This window comes from Pleurodeles waltl, chromosome 11, assembly GCF_031143425.1.
Source record: "Pleurodeles waltl isolate 20211129_DDA chromosome 11, aPleWal1.hap1.20221129, whole genome shotgun sequence".
NCBI classification, from domain to species: Eukaryota; Metazoa; Chordata; class Amphibia; order Caudata; family Salamandridae; genus Pleurodeles; species Pleurodeles waltl.
The window spans coordinates 259,899,820-259,913,934 of NC_090450.1; positions in this window are offsets into that span (position 1 = coordinate 259,899,820).

Sequence of the window (14,115 nt, forward strand, 5' to 3'; positions counted from 1 at the left end):
ATTCATTTGAGTGTTCATCTAAACAAAGAAACACAAATCTGGCGGGCACATTTCAAGCCCTGAAAACATTGAGCAAATGATTGGGCCTAATGTCAGGGGGAAACATCACTTACAATGTGGTAAAAGCAACAAAATGTATTTACCCCGATGTCTTTACAACGCATATGCGTTTACCATACATGGCTCTACCACGCATGCCTTTACCACTTATATACCTTTACCACGCATACCTTTACAACAAATTTCGTTGTAAAGGCATGAATGGTAAAGGTGTATGCGTGGTAAAGGTTTTAAAGGTGAGTACAGGTTAGTATTTAGTGGGATGAGTATTATATATACATATATATATATATATATATATATATATAGATAGATGGATAGATAGATAGATAGATATATATACATATCTATCTATCTATCTATCTATCTATCTATATATGTATATATATATTATATAGTTTAGGGTGGGTAACAGTTATTGGTGGTATATGCATTTTTAAGTTTTAGGGTGGGTATGGGTTTTGGGGTGTAAGGGCATTTTTAGGTTTTAGGGTGGGTATGGGTTTTGGGGTGGTAAGGGCATTTTTATGTTTTAGGGTGGTTATGGGTTTTGGGGTGGTAAGGGCATTTTTATGTTTTAGGGTGGTTATGGGTTTTGGAGTGGTAAGGGCATTTTTACGTTTTAGGGTGGGTATGGGTTTTGGTTGGTAAGGTGTGTTTAGGTTTTAGGGGTGGTAAGGGCATTTTTATGTTTTAGTGTGGTTATGGGTTTTGGAGTGGTAAGGGCATTTTTACGTTTTAGGGTGGGTATGGGTTTTGGTTGGTAAGGGGTGTTTAGGTTTTAGGGTGGGTATGGGTTTGGGGTGGAAAGGTGGGTTTGTGTGTGTATATATATATATATATATATATATATATATATATATATATATATATATATATACATATATATTTTTGTAAGCAAGAGATAGATGCCACGCTTTATTCCCAAAGTCATTACAATGCATTATGGTCCGAGTAGTTTTTCCGTGTATACTCTCATATAATTAACCTAAAAAGGAATTTTTCAGTAGTTAGCAATTGCATTGGGATTAAAAAGAAAATATCTGAGCAAAATACTATGGAGAAGGGAATCAATAATCACTTAAATAAATTAATAATTATCCCATTATATCATTTTGAAAGGAAGGCAAAAAGTAATCAACTTCTTATGTACATGATTAATTTAAAAATACTTATGAGGATTAGCCACAATAATTGTGTACAAAAAATGTTTTGAATCCACATTTTAACATTTAACTTAAATTAAAGTATTCTAGTTTCATAAGGACATCATTAACATTATAAATACCAATATTCCAAAATTTAAAGATGAACAAAAAGTTCCTCATTATTATTCAATCCCAATGGGCTCTTTGTCCTCATTACAATAATATATTTAGATTCAATTTGTCTGAGTTTCTTTACTCTATCTCCACCCCTCTCATGTTCAGGAATATGGTCAATTCCATAATACCGTAACTGTTTCCAACTGTTCACTTCATGTTGCTGAAAATGTTTAGCAATAGCATATGTGAAATCCTTATGCAGAACTGCTCTGATATGTTCTAAAATTCTTTTCTTAAGCATGCAAATTGTACTACCTATGTATTTTAAACCACAATGACACTCAATGACGTAGACTGTAAATTTTGTATTGCAAGTAATTCGATGTTTTATCTTCAATTTCATATCATTCCATAATTTCACTTCTTTGGTTGATCTACCAATTTTACATGCTTTACAACTATTGCATTTAATAAATCCAAGTTGTTGTTCTGACAGCCAATTTTGTTGATTTTTTATAATGAAGTGACTATTAATAAGATGATCTTTTAATGAAGGTGCTTTCCTATATGTTATTAATGGGGCTAAACCAATTTTAGTACCCAAATCTTGATCTTTTCGTAAAACATGCCAATGTTTACACAAAATTCCTCTAATTAAGCCACTTTCCTTTGTGTAATCCAATATCATTCTAACTTTACTTTCACCAGAATTATCCTGTCTTGTCCTCGCTTGTTTCAGAACTAATGTTTCATCCCGAGGGATGGTTCGTACTCTTTCTAAATTCTTTTGTAGAATTTTCTGATTATACCCTCTTTGTCTAAATCTTTGTATAGTTTCTTGATATTTTAACTCAACTTCCCGATCATTAGAGCAATTTCTACGCATTCTGAGTAACTCCCCATATGGGATACTCTTTATAAGAGGTTTAGGGTGAAAGCTTTTACCATGCAGAATGCTGTTTGTTGAAGTTTTCTTACGATATACTGTGGTTTCTAGTTTATTATTTTCCACATAGATATTAATGTCCAAAAAATTAATCGATAATTTGCTCATTTCACATGTGAATTGTAAACCTAAATCATTGTTGTTCAATTTGTTAAAATACAACTGAAAGTCCTGCTGTGATCCCTGCCAAATTATAAATAAGTCATCAATAAACCGACCCCAAAGTGCAATTTTATCCATAAATACATCATTGTCCTTGCCCCAAGCAATTTCCCTTTCCCACCAACCCATTGTGAGGTTGGCATAATTCGGAGAAAGGGAAATGCCCATTGCCGTTCCGCACATTTGTTGGTAAATTTCATGATTAAAAATAAAGATGTTATTTTTGAGACATAATTCTATCATAGATAATAACATTTTTGAATGCTCATACTCCACAATACTTCTCTGCCTTAAAAAATATTCACATGCTCTCAAGCCAATTTCATGATTAATAGATGTATATAATGACACAACATCAATTGTGACCAATAAATATTCATCTGACCAATTTATATCCGATAAAATTCGCAATAAATCTCCTGAATCTTTGATATATGAACTTAAGGTCATCACGATGGGTGCTAGATAATAATCAACATAATCTGAAATTCTCTCATATAATGAATCACATGCCGAAACTATTAGCCTTCCTGGTGGTGCTGTTAAGGATTTATGTATCTTGGGTAAGAAGTAAATTGTGGGTATGGTTGGATTTTCTTTTTTCAAAAAATGAAGTTCTTCCTTGTTCAAAGGTGATTGTTCATACCTATCATCAAGTCTTGAATATAATTGATAAATCATTCGATTCATGGGATTATGATTTAATTTTTTATAATTGGATTCATCATTCAATTGCCTGTATGCCTCAGACATGTAGCTCCGTATGTTAAGAATCACAATATTTCCACCTTTATCCGCAGGTATTATTATGATGTTATTATTGTTTGTCAATTTCTTTAAAGCCAATCGTTCTTCTTTCGTCAAATTTTCCCGTTGTCCATGATGTCTAGTCTTTTGTAATCTATTTAGATCCTCCATCACTAATTCAGAAAATATGTCAATTTTGTTACCAGGTGATAAGACTGGACAAAACTTTGATCTTTCTTTAAAATTGCTAAATTGATGTTTATTAGTGTCCACTTGCAATTCTCGAAGGACCTCTTCTTCAGTATACTCCTCGTCTGGTAAATCATGATATAAGTCAAATAGAGTTTTCAAATCTGCAATCTGATCAATTTGCAAATCTGTTGCCTTAGAATTATCAGTTGGTACCTCCTCATGATCTAGATCTGTGTTGTTGGAATTTGTAGAATAAAATGTTGCCAATTTAAATTTTTGAATAAATTTATAAATGTCAATCCGAGTATTTACATAATCAAAATGTTTCTCAGGGCAAAATGATAAACCTTTATTTAATAATTATAGTTCAGATGAAGTTAACTCATAGTCTGAAAGATTTATCACCAAATTTGGCTGATTTGATGTTATTTCTTCTGACTTCTGAGGGGATATTGTCTTTTTCCTATTTGTTTTGGCTCTTCTGGTTTTTATTTTCTGTTTACCAGTTGGTCTGTTTTTCTTCCAGAGCCTCGATTGTAATTTCTTCCTCTGCCCCTCATTAATCGTTGATCCAGATATAATACTTGCATTTCCTCTAAAAAAGTATTCCTACTTGGAGTTTCCATACTTTCCGAAGAGCTTTCCCCTTCACTTACATCTATGTCCGATTCACTGGGAGTATCATCATTACTAGGAACAGTTCTAAAGTCCTTTCGTCGCATATCTAGTTTGAGGCTTTCAAATCTTCTCGCAAAAGTTAAAATCCTACCATATTTATAATCTTTTTCATCCCGTAGATGATATATATATATATATATAATAATGTATGTTATACTTACCTTATACTTACCTTTACTTTTTGCCATGCACATGCCTTTACCAAGTATGCCTTTACTACATAATGTTTGTGGTAAAGGCATTTGTGATAAAAGCATATGCGTTGTAAAAACATTTTGTGGTACGTGCATTTGGGTAATAACCATGCATTGTACTTACCTCGTAGTAAAGGCATGCATTGTAAGTGCATGCGTTGTTCCATCATACATCCATATCATGTGCTCTGTATCTGAAAATAGACATTCTTTATTTCATAGCAACATTTTGCTTTCTGTGCTCAGGCTAGCATTTTCACTTTAACCCTGCAAACACTAGACAGCTTTTGATAAAGGGCATGGACGTCAATTCTGCGAAATGCAATGGGGAATGGAAGTGACATCACACACCCTTTAATCTGCACTTTCACTTACAGACACATACTTATACATACACACAAATTCACATGTACATACACTCTCTCACATTACCACACTCTCATCCGCAAGCATGCACACAACATACATTTAAAAGCATCTTTACTTACGTCACCTACCATGTAAGGGCATGCTCCAGCTAATTATACTCCATTTTGATTACACTAATAGTGAATAATAAATTATTATTCACCATTAGTGTAATAACAAATTGACAGAAAAGAAAGAGAGTGGAGCTCTGGCTGATGTTCATAAGTACAAGCTACCACTGTGTTCCTGGCAGTACATTTGCCAGATCTGGGGTGAGGGGTCGCAAAGGAAGTGCCAGGGGCAGCAAAAAGCAAGCCAGGGGTCGCAGCTGCTTGAAATGACGTCCATGGTAAAGGGGGCAGTGGTGAGTTGGAATATTTCTCTGTGAAGTATTGCACATTATTAAACGGCCTTTGCAAAAAACTAAAATAGAATGCTGCCAATGCTTCTGGTGTGGGCTTGTTATGTAGGATACAAAGAAACACCTGGTACTTTTTCCTCACAATAAAAGGATTTTACAACAAGTGCACATCCATGCATGAAAGCAAAACGTAAGGGATGAATGAGCAGGAATGAAAGAGGCACCTTTTTGAAGGATATCACTTTTGCACACACCTGCTTACTCTAAACATAATATCTATGGGCAAATATCACCTAAGTCTTCAACAAATAAAACACAGTTCAATGCATTGAATGAAAGTCTAAAAAGAGGTCTTCAGAACTGTTCCTGTTTGCATATTTTATAAAATTTAAGATAAAAATAAACGTAATATCTCAAGACCCTAAAATGATAATATCTGATTTTATGAATATCAATTTGCAAAAAATAACCACTCACAAAAATGAAATCTGTACATTTAGATGTGCTCACGTACCCTGTACTGAAATACTGAAATATTTATGATTTGCAAAATACCAAATTGCAATTTACGATTTGGTATAATTCACAAATTATGAATGTCCTACCTGCAGCCACTGATTATATCAGAAAAGCAGAAAGTTAACCAGGCGCAGAATGAGAGAGAAACGAGAGGACAAGAGGCCTGATGTATGTCCATTTCATTTTGTGAGTCTCTAATTGCAACTTTTTGGGAGTTGCAATTAGAAACTCACAAAATGAATTGTCCAAATGTGTCTCAGACACATTAAGGGCCAGATTCACACTTTGTGACACAAAACTGCGCTAACAGGAGAACTGTCACTGAGTGCAAGAAACGCTGGCATGACTGCAAGCGGAGGACAAAAGAGAAAATGGCAAGGAACAGGAAGGCAGGAGGTGGGAGTCTAGCACCACAAGAGGACCTAGACGAGATGGAGGAGCTGGTTGCAGCCGTCATCCCAGAGGAAATTGTCCCTGGTATTGAAGGACAGGACAGCGCAGACTACCAGGAAACAACACATATGCAGGGTAAGTTGCATGGGGGACCAAAATGCCAAAATGTAAAGTGCAAGAAGGGGAAGACACATACCTACTACACAATGCACGACAGCCCTGCAAATCAGTCAGTGGAAGGGGCAAAGAGGCAGGCCATGGGACTTCCTGCACTGCCCTTGCCAGGTTCATTGGCTGTGCAGGGGAATCATGGGGAACAGCAAAACACAACGCCAACAACCTTTGCATGGAGATACACCGCCATGCCAAGGCTGCTGGAAATGCTGAAGCAGACCAGGAGGATAGAGTTGAACGTAAAACTGGTCTGGTGTCACAGGACAGCTGTTATTGTTAGAATGTAAACTAGAGGACAATGCCCAGTGTCAGGCCATTGGCTCAAGTGACATTCCCTATTGACAACATTTGCCACAAATACCTGTGCTGTGTGCGCTGGTCAATTAGGAAATGGCAGTTAGGTGCCCATGGAACAAACACACTCGAAATGAGGGTTCAGTATGACTACGTGATCAATCCCCATCAATCCCTATCCAAGTACAACTCCTGTCAACTGGTCATGTCTATAGATTCAATACCCATCAGACACTGTCACATACAAAATGATCTACACAGCAGTAATCTCATACCCATGCTGTCCATCCCTGGGTTTACCCCTGTGCCTGTGTTACAATAGCTGCAATGCCACCACGCAACATCTCAGGTCTCATAGTGCTAAGACAACTGCATAGAGGGGGAAGACATATGTGTATAGGAAGGCAAATACACCCGCACAGTCACAAGAGGAAACATAACTCTGCCAGGTCCATCTGTGCAATACAACATAGCACACATACGCAAACATTAACATGAGAAACTACCAATGGTAACACATGCATTGTCTCATGGAAATGCCATGCATGGGGTGTTGCTAGGTCTCAGCACCACATAGGTGTATTTGAAAACTGAAAGCCTGAGACAGGGCCATATTGTCATGTGTGGTGCTGTGGCATCAGCACACAAACAATCATTGCAAGGCCTCACCATGCAAATTGAAGCAGAGGGAAGGTTGATGGGGACAAAAAGGTGGCAATCCACAATTTGGACAGAACCCACACCTAGAAGATGTGACACAGACAATTGCCCAAACTGCCCTTCACTACATATGACATGCAGGTGGGGCATAGGGCTGGGAGACTGCAAACATTAATGACAGGAACAATGCATGGGAACCAAGATGACAATGTACCACCAATAAGAAGTCAGTGACGTCACATTACAACTGGAACAACACAGACACACTAATTGTACAATATCTCATTGCAGAAGAAAATGTGGATCTGCCTGTCCTGGACTACCCTGGTGACCTGGATGACCAGCTGACAACCATCAGCCAAGAAACACTCCAAGATGTCCTGGGAACCCTCCAGACACCATCTCCAGTAGCAATGAGGAACATACATGGAGCAGCCATCCCAGAGGACCCACCCACTACCCCAATAGTACGAGCTGCCAGCTCAAACACAGTTGAGGACTCTGATGACACAGGGACCACCTTTGAGAGGACAGTAGTGTGGAGTACAGCAGGAGCTGGCCAAGGAGATGCGGTGGGGATGCAAACTATGGCAGTCAGCCTTGAGGGGATGCGCATGTGCATGATAACGTCCACTGAACATGCAGCAGCCAAACAAGTTACACAATCCGTTCTGTATGGAGTCCAACAGTGTGTGAGGGACCTAACCACTGCTGTGAGAATTTTGCCACAACACCTGCCCTTCCAATCTTGCTGCTGCATGCATGACAACAAGCAGGACTCCATGCACCGGGAACTGGCCTCCCTCAGGGCAGACATGGCTGCCTACCACAGGGATGTTGCTGCCATACTCAGTAATCAGCAGCTCCTCTTTGCTGCAGTGATGCTATATGTAGTTCCACAGAGGGCAGCTGCCAGGAGTTTGGTGTTGAGTTTCCAACCATTGAAGTGTGTGTGCAATCAAGGGCAGACGAGACGACACACACATCAGAGGATGAAGATGTGGAACAGATCATCTTCACCCGTAGGAGTACCCGTTAGCACCAGCCCATGCCACATGGGCTGTGATTTCCCTTTGTCCTGTGCTTGACAACATGCCAGTGTTGTCACAGTTGATGACATGCACTCTTCACCAACACACTGTTAACCTTTCCACTATGGACTGTAATTGTCTCTCGCTACTCCATTGGCAATTCATGTTCCCCTGCACTTAACAACACTTCACCTCAGCATGTCCAATGACGTCCCTCAACCTTGCACTTGTGTTGAGTCACAATAGAATGGTTTACACTAATGGGGTCACAGACCTGGACTATGTAAATATTGCACTACAGCACTTTAAAATAAACAGCACCTACACAACCACTTTGTCTCTGTGTAATGTGGCACATCTACTTTGCTGGAGATTTGTGATGCATGTTACATGTCAATGGTCACAGAGTGTTAGCACAAGAGTGCCGAAATAATGTGGGCAGATATCTACGCACAAGGTATCTACATGATGAACATCAATGCTGGCCACATCCCCTACAAGCAAGTCACTGTGTATGTGACATTTGCATTAAAACATACATGGCTCACCCACTACATACATCAGGAATGGCTGTGTAAGAGTGTCGGGCAATAAAGCCAGCTGGGAGTACAAGTAAAACACATTGGCGTGAAATTTGTATACTTGACAGTTTATCAGTTCTGACATGAACTTCAGGCTGCAGGCAGACGTCCCACAGTGCCAAACATCAAGACATAGGATCAAAACAATTACAGCTTAAATAGCACACCTACAGGTCCAATACATGTGAACCATAGTCACGTTGGGTGGTGGGTACAATGGATAACAGATGCATTGAGATTTAGATTTGTTGTAGCTGCCAATGTGACAGCTCAGCTGGAAGTGGGAATTAACATGTCAAGAGTGGGATGTGGATGCAGGATGGAATTCACAGGCCAACAGACAATTGGCATTGTACACTCATGCAAAGACCCTGAGCCCCAAGCATATGACACATGCAGTAAGGGAGTACCTAGATTTTTATTATCTATGTACGAAACTGAACTTAATACTATGTAACACACCTATCCTAACCTAATCCATCCTAACTATACATTACCCACAACTGGCCCTAACTACCCAATGCTAAGCTTACTTACCACATTTAACAACACACGCTAAAAATTTGCCCCCAACCCTCCTGATATGACGAGATACATGCAGGACAACGCATACAAACCTAAACATATACTACCTAATACTAAACAAATATATATATATATATATATATATATATATATATATATATATATATATATATTTATATATATATTATATATATATATTTTAAAATATATATATTTTGTGTAGTTTTTTTCTATACACAAAAGCCCCAACATTAACACCCACCCACCCACAAACTAACATGTAATAATGTGAAAAACCACCCCCAAACCTACTCATCCTATCTAAACAACTACCCTACTCTAACCTATCACTAAACCCCTTAAACCCACTACAAAACAGGATGAGGAATGAGGAGGGAGGGGACTGAACTCGGGGTGAGGGGAGGCAAGAGTTCACAGGTTGGCCCTCCACAGTGTCTTTTTGATGACCTTCAGTCTCCTTGTGTTTTTGTCAACATCCTTCTGAATGCTGTCCAGCTTTCTGAGGACCCTTTTCATGTCCCCCTGGAGCTCCCCTATTGCCGACATGACCATTGCAGCAGTTGTGGTGGGCTATGGTGCTGAGGTTGATGGTGCAGCATGTGGGGTACACGTGATGGTGGTGGCTGTGGTCCCCTGTGTAGGCATGGTGGTGGCTACACTCTTTGTGGCCAATGCCGGTCCCCCTTGGCGAAAAGCCTGACATTTCCCTGTGGCTCACTCTCTTTGATAGCGTCGTGCCATCTTGGGGTTCCCAGACTCAACATCCAAGATGTGGCGATATCGCACTGCCCGCTTTTGGAAAGCCCTGATTTCTGCAGCATCCATGTTAACAGCTGTAAAAATGAGACAGGCAACTATCAGTGTCATCATTGTGTGATGCATGTACAGATGATAATCTAACACTCTGCCTCGATTTGCACATGCAGTCCCAATCACAGTCCAGATAATACAATGTCCCTGATGAATGTAATGGCAACGCCGCCTACCCATCATGTAATTTACACCACAGCAAAGCACAACAAGAGTTGGACCAAATAAAGTGATCTGTACATTGATTTAGTGCAATGTGTCACAATGCAAAGGCAGCAACGTCTTCACATGGGCCAGGCCATCTAAGCTTTATCATCTGAGTCAACTTCAAAGTACACAAGACCAGTGACTTGTAGATGTAATTGGCAGGATGGTATGCAGTTGCTAATCCTAAGGGGTCAGTGTTGTTTGGGACACATGCATGCTTGAATGAGATGACTGTCATCTACGCTGTGACCATCACATCTACCTACATATATGTTGTTCCCCTAACCCTGTGCCTCAGGGGTGATGGGCCTGCAATACATCATCACAACGGTCAAGGCCAACCACAAAGGCATGTCCACTTATACATGGATTTAGTGAGTGGAACGCATGTGAGGATGGCTGCCAGCTAAGAATAAGGTAGCCATAGGTCATTCACATTCTGCATTTATGTGTCTAGTTGTGGACAGCGTTCATCAACACCTGATCTGCCAACACAATTCCCAAAACACCCACATTGAAGTCGTCAGCACACGTCTGGCCGTGACCTGCATGAACGCCTATTACATACCACATATGTGTCACGTAAATGGAGTACAAATTCCCATACAGTCCTACATGTACATTACAATACAGGAATGCACAATTTTGTGTGGAAAACTGATAGATCACTGTGTTGTGAGTGAGGGTATGACCCCGTGCCAATATACTTACACTGGTAAACTTCCAAGTCACATGTGGGCCTACATGTGGCTACTGTTCACCTTGTTCACACGCTGCTGCCTATTGCGCAGCACAAGACTCCCAATATATGACTCACTGCTTGTGAATGTATAACCCTTGCACGGAACACTATGTCAACATCCAGCCTAGTAAGATATCAGATCACGTGCCAGCTCATCATATCTTTCAATGAGTGAAACACACAAGAGTCACTCACACATCAGCCACAATCACTACTTGAGACAGACATTATCACACTTACTGGATACATCTGGGTCCTGAAATCTAGCTACTTCCGAGATGGTTTAGGGGGCAGGTCCATCTGTAGGACATGGAAAGGAAAGATATGCTCCATGTCAGATCACCGTACATACATGTGAACAACATATCACAGTGTGTAACATTTTACATGAGTGAACTGGTGATCCTTCATGTAGACAGTACAACAGACATACCACTGCAAACTCACATTGACACTGACACTCCAGTGAGTGATAGCCACACATCTGCACACATGCACTGGGCCTAACAATCATGTGGTGCTAAACCCTACCACAACCATAGGTGGCTAATCTATTTCAGATGGTACTCCATGGCATGATTTATATTTTGGGGACAATTTCAATGGCACTTCCCTGGTGCACTGCAATACAAGTGACTTAGGTATTGTGGCTTGTGCATCAAGGGACCCTGAGTTACTGTGTGATGGACATAAGGCTCAATTTTTCAGTCTGCAATTATCATGCGTTCAGTGGTCCATGGCAGATGTGGCACAGTTGTATGTAGGTAACAAATGCCCCATTGGCAGTGTCGCTTAAGCCGGGTATGCCCCCTTTGCCAATATAATGGCAGGGATCATGTGTGTGTAATGATGACAATGTAGCGCTAAACATGGATTGCCCACTTTGCGGTCCTGATACAGAAAAATGTGATATGCTGACAGTGTCTTACCTGATCATCACTGACCGAATGCACGGGCACAGGTGTTGGCATAGCACCTGAAATATGTGACTATGGGCCCATGTACGAAGATCAGGTTTTGTGAGTCACAAAGCAAGTCTTAGCAACTCACAATTATCGAGTAGGATAATCTGATGTACAGTACTGTCAATGACACTGTTTGTAAATCACAAATGGGGTAGCAAATGACCTACCTCATGAATATTAGTGAGGTAGCTCTCATTTTGCAAACCCCTTGGGAATGGCGGAAATCACAGGGATGCTGGCCTGCTGGACTCAGCAGACCACCATGTCTGTGACTGCTTTCAAATAAAGCTCTATTTTCTTTTTTTTTAAATGCAGCCTTATTTCATTAAGGGTAAACAGGAAGCATGTCAAAAATGTTTACTTTTTATTTTTTTAAAGCAGACAGTGGTCCATGGGACCACTACCTGCTCTGAAACAATTTTTTTGCAGGCATTCACAAGGTCCCATGAGGACCCCTTCCCTTTTGCAAAATAGGTTAGCACCAACTTGAAACTGGATATAACTGCAATTGTTTTGTGACAGCATTCGCGGTCACCAAACAATTGAACATTGGACTGCGACTCACAAATAGGAAGGGAACGCCCCTTCCTAAATGCCACTAGCAAACCCTGTTTTGTGATTCAGCAATGTGTTTGCAGAATGACAAAATTGGTTATGTGCATTGGAATAAACATTTTTTCTTGACGTTAACACACAATTTCAGAAAACTAGGCCATTTGTGACAGTAAAAAAAAAGCTTTGTAGATGTGGCCCTAAGTGATAGTCATGCGTGACTCAACAAACCTCAGGCCTGCATTGTTAACATGTATAGACATGTGGACTCCATCTCAGTACTGGGACACTAACACTTTGTTCTGCTTGCATTCAACCTGACCACAAACATTGTATGCAGCACGTCAACACATCTGCTACTGTCACTCAGGAGCATTCTACTGTACACATTTGTCAATGTGATACTTACCAACAGGGCCACCGATCACCCAAGTGGTTTAGCAGATCTTGCTCTCTGGCCATCAGGTCAGCCCAGCAATGCATTAGCTGGTGCTCATTCCTGCTTGTATGGTAGACCCTCTTGAGGTGGTAGAGCACCTTGCCCCACCGCAGCCGCCTCGCCTCTGTCTGATACCCCTGTACCACCCGCCCACCCATCTCCAGCATCAAGGGTAGGAAGTGGCACGCCAGCCACACAAAGCCCCCAAGCTCCTCCTTCCCCATGCATGTCAGCCTCGCCCTTCCCAACATGTCCCTGAACAACAAATCCAAACAGACAATGTATACAAAAAGAGGAAAATAAAGAAAACTTACAGCCCAAACCTAAGAACCCCAACTATCCTATCTAATCTAACCAACAGACAGACACCCAACAGTACAAATACAATATGAAAGACACTAAACTACAAAAAATCCCATACACAGGTACAAGAAACAAACAAATTTCACAAAAAGACACAACAAGAAATACTCCACAAGATCCAATAAACACAATCAAGACACCAGCAACACCGAGACGCAGCCACACAGTCAAGAAATAGCACAGACTGTAAAGTGAAAGTGAAAGTACACCCACTGTACCATACCTGTAAACAGGACTTCCTATTACATCTCTTCCTGTCCCCTTTGTGGGCCTTTTTCTGTTATGCGTGCATTTTTTTATGTATACGTTTGCGTGAATATTTTCAACGCATCACCTGCATGTGCGGCAAAATGCCACTCATTACCTGTAGACTTCAATTTCAATGGATATCCACATGCATTTGGTGTGCCGGTGGAATTTACGCTAAAGGCCTATGCATGGTTAGTTTCCGTTTGCGGGAGTTTTTGAACCATTTACATCAAAATATTTGACTCTATCTGTAATTGAGTGATTTTCTAATATTTAACATGGATGCACCCTGTATCAACATGAAGATAGGATGGTATGGCCTACAGTGTGTAATATAGTGTTTGGCCACATGTGGTAGAGCATGCAACTTTGTGTTTTGGCTGTGAATGATCTGTAACAACAGTGTGTGTGTTTCTGAAGGAATGGCATGCAATACTTTGGACGTCATGCAAATGTATGAATGTGTTCCAAATGTGTATCTACGTCTGATGGCAATCAGTGATCTACATCAGTCATGGTATGTGTTTGTAACATGTGTTGACTCATGTGAGGTGTGTAGTTGTGTGGCTTAGGGGAT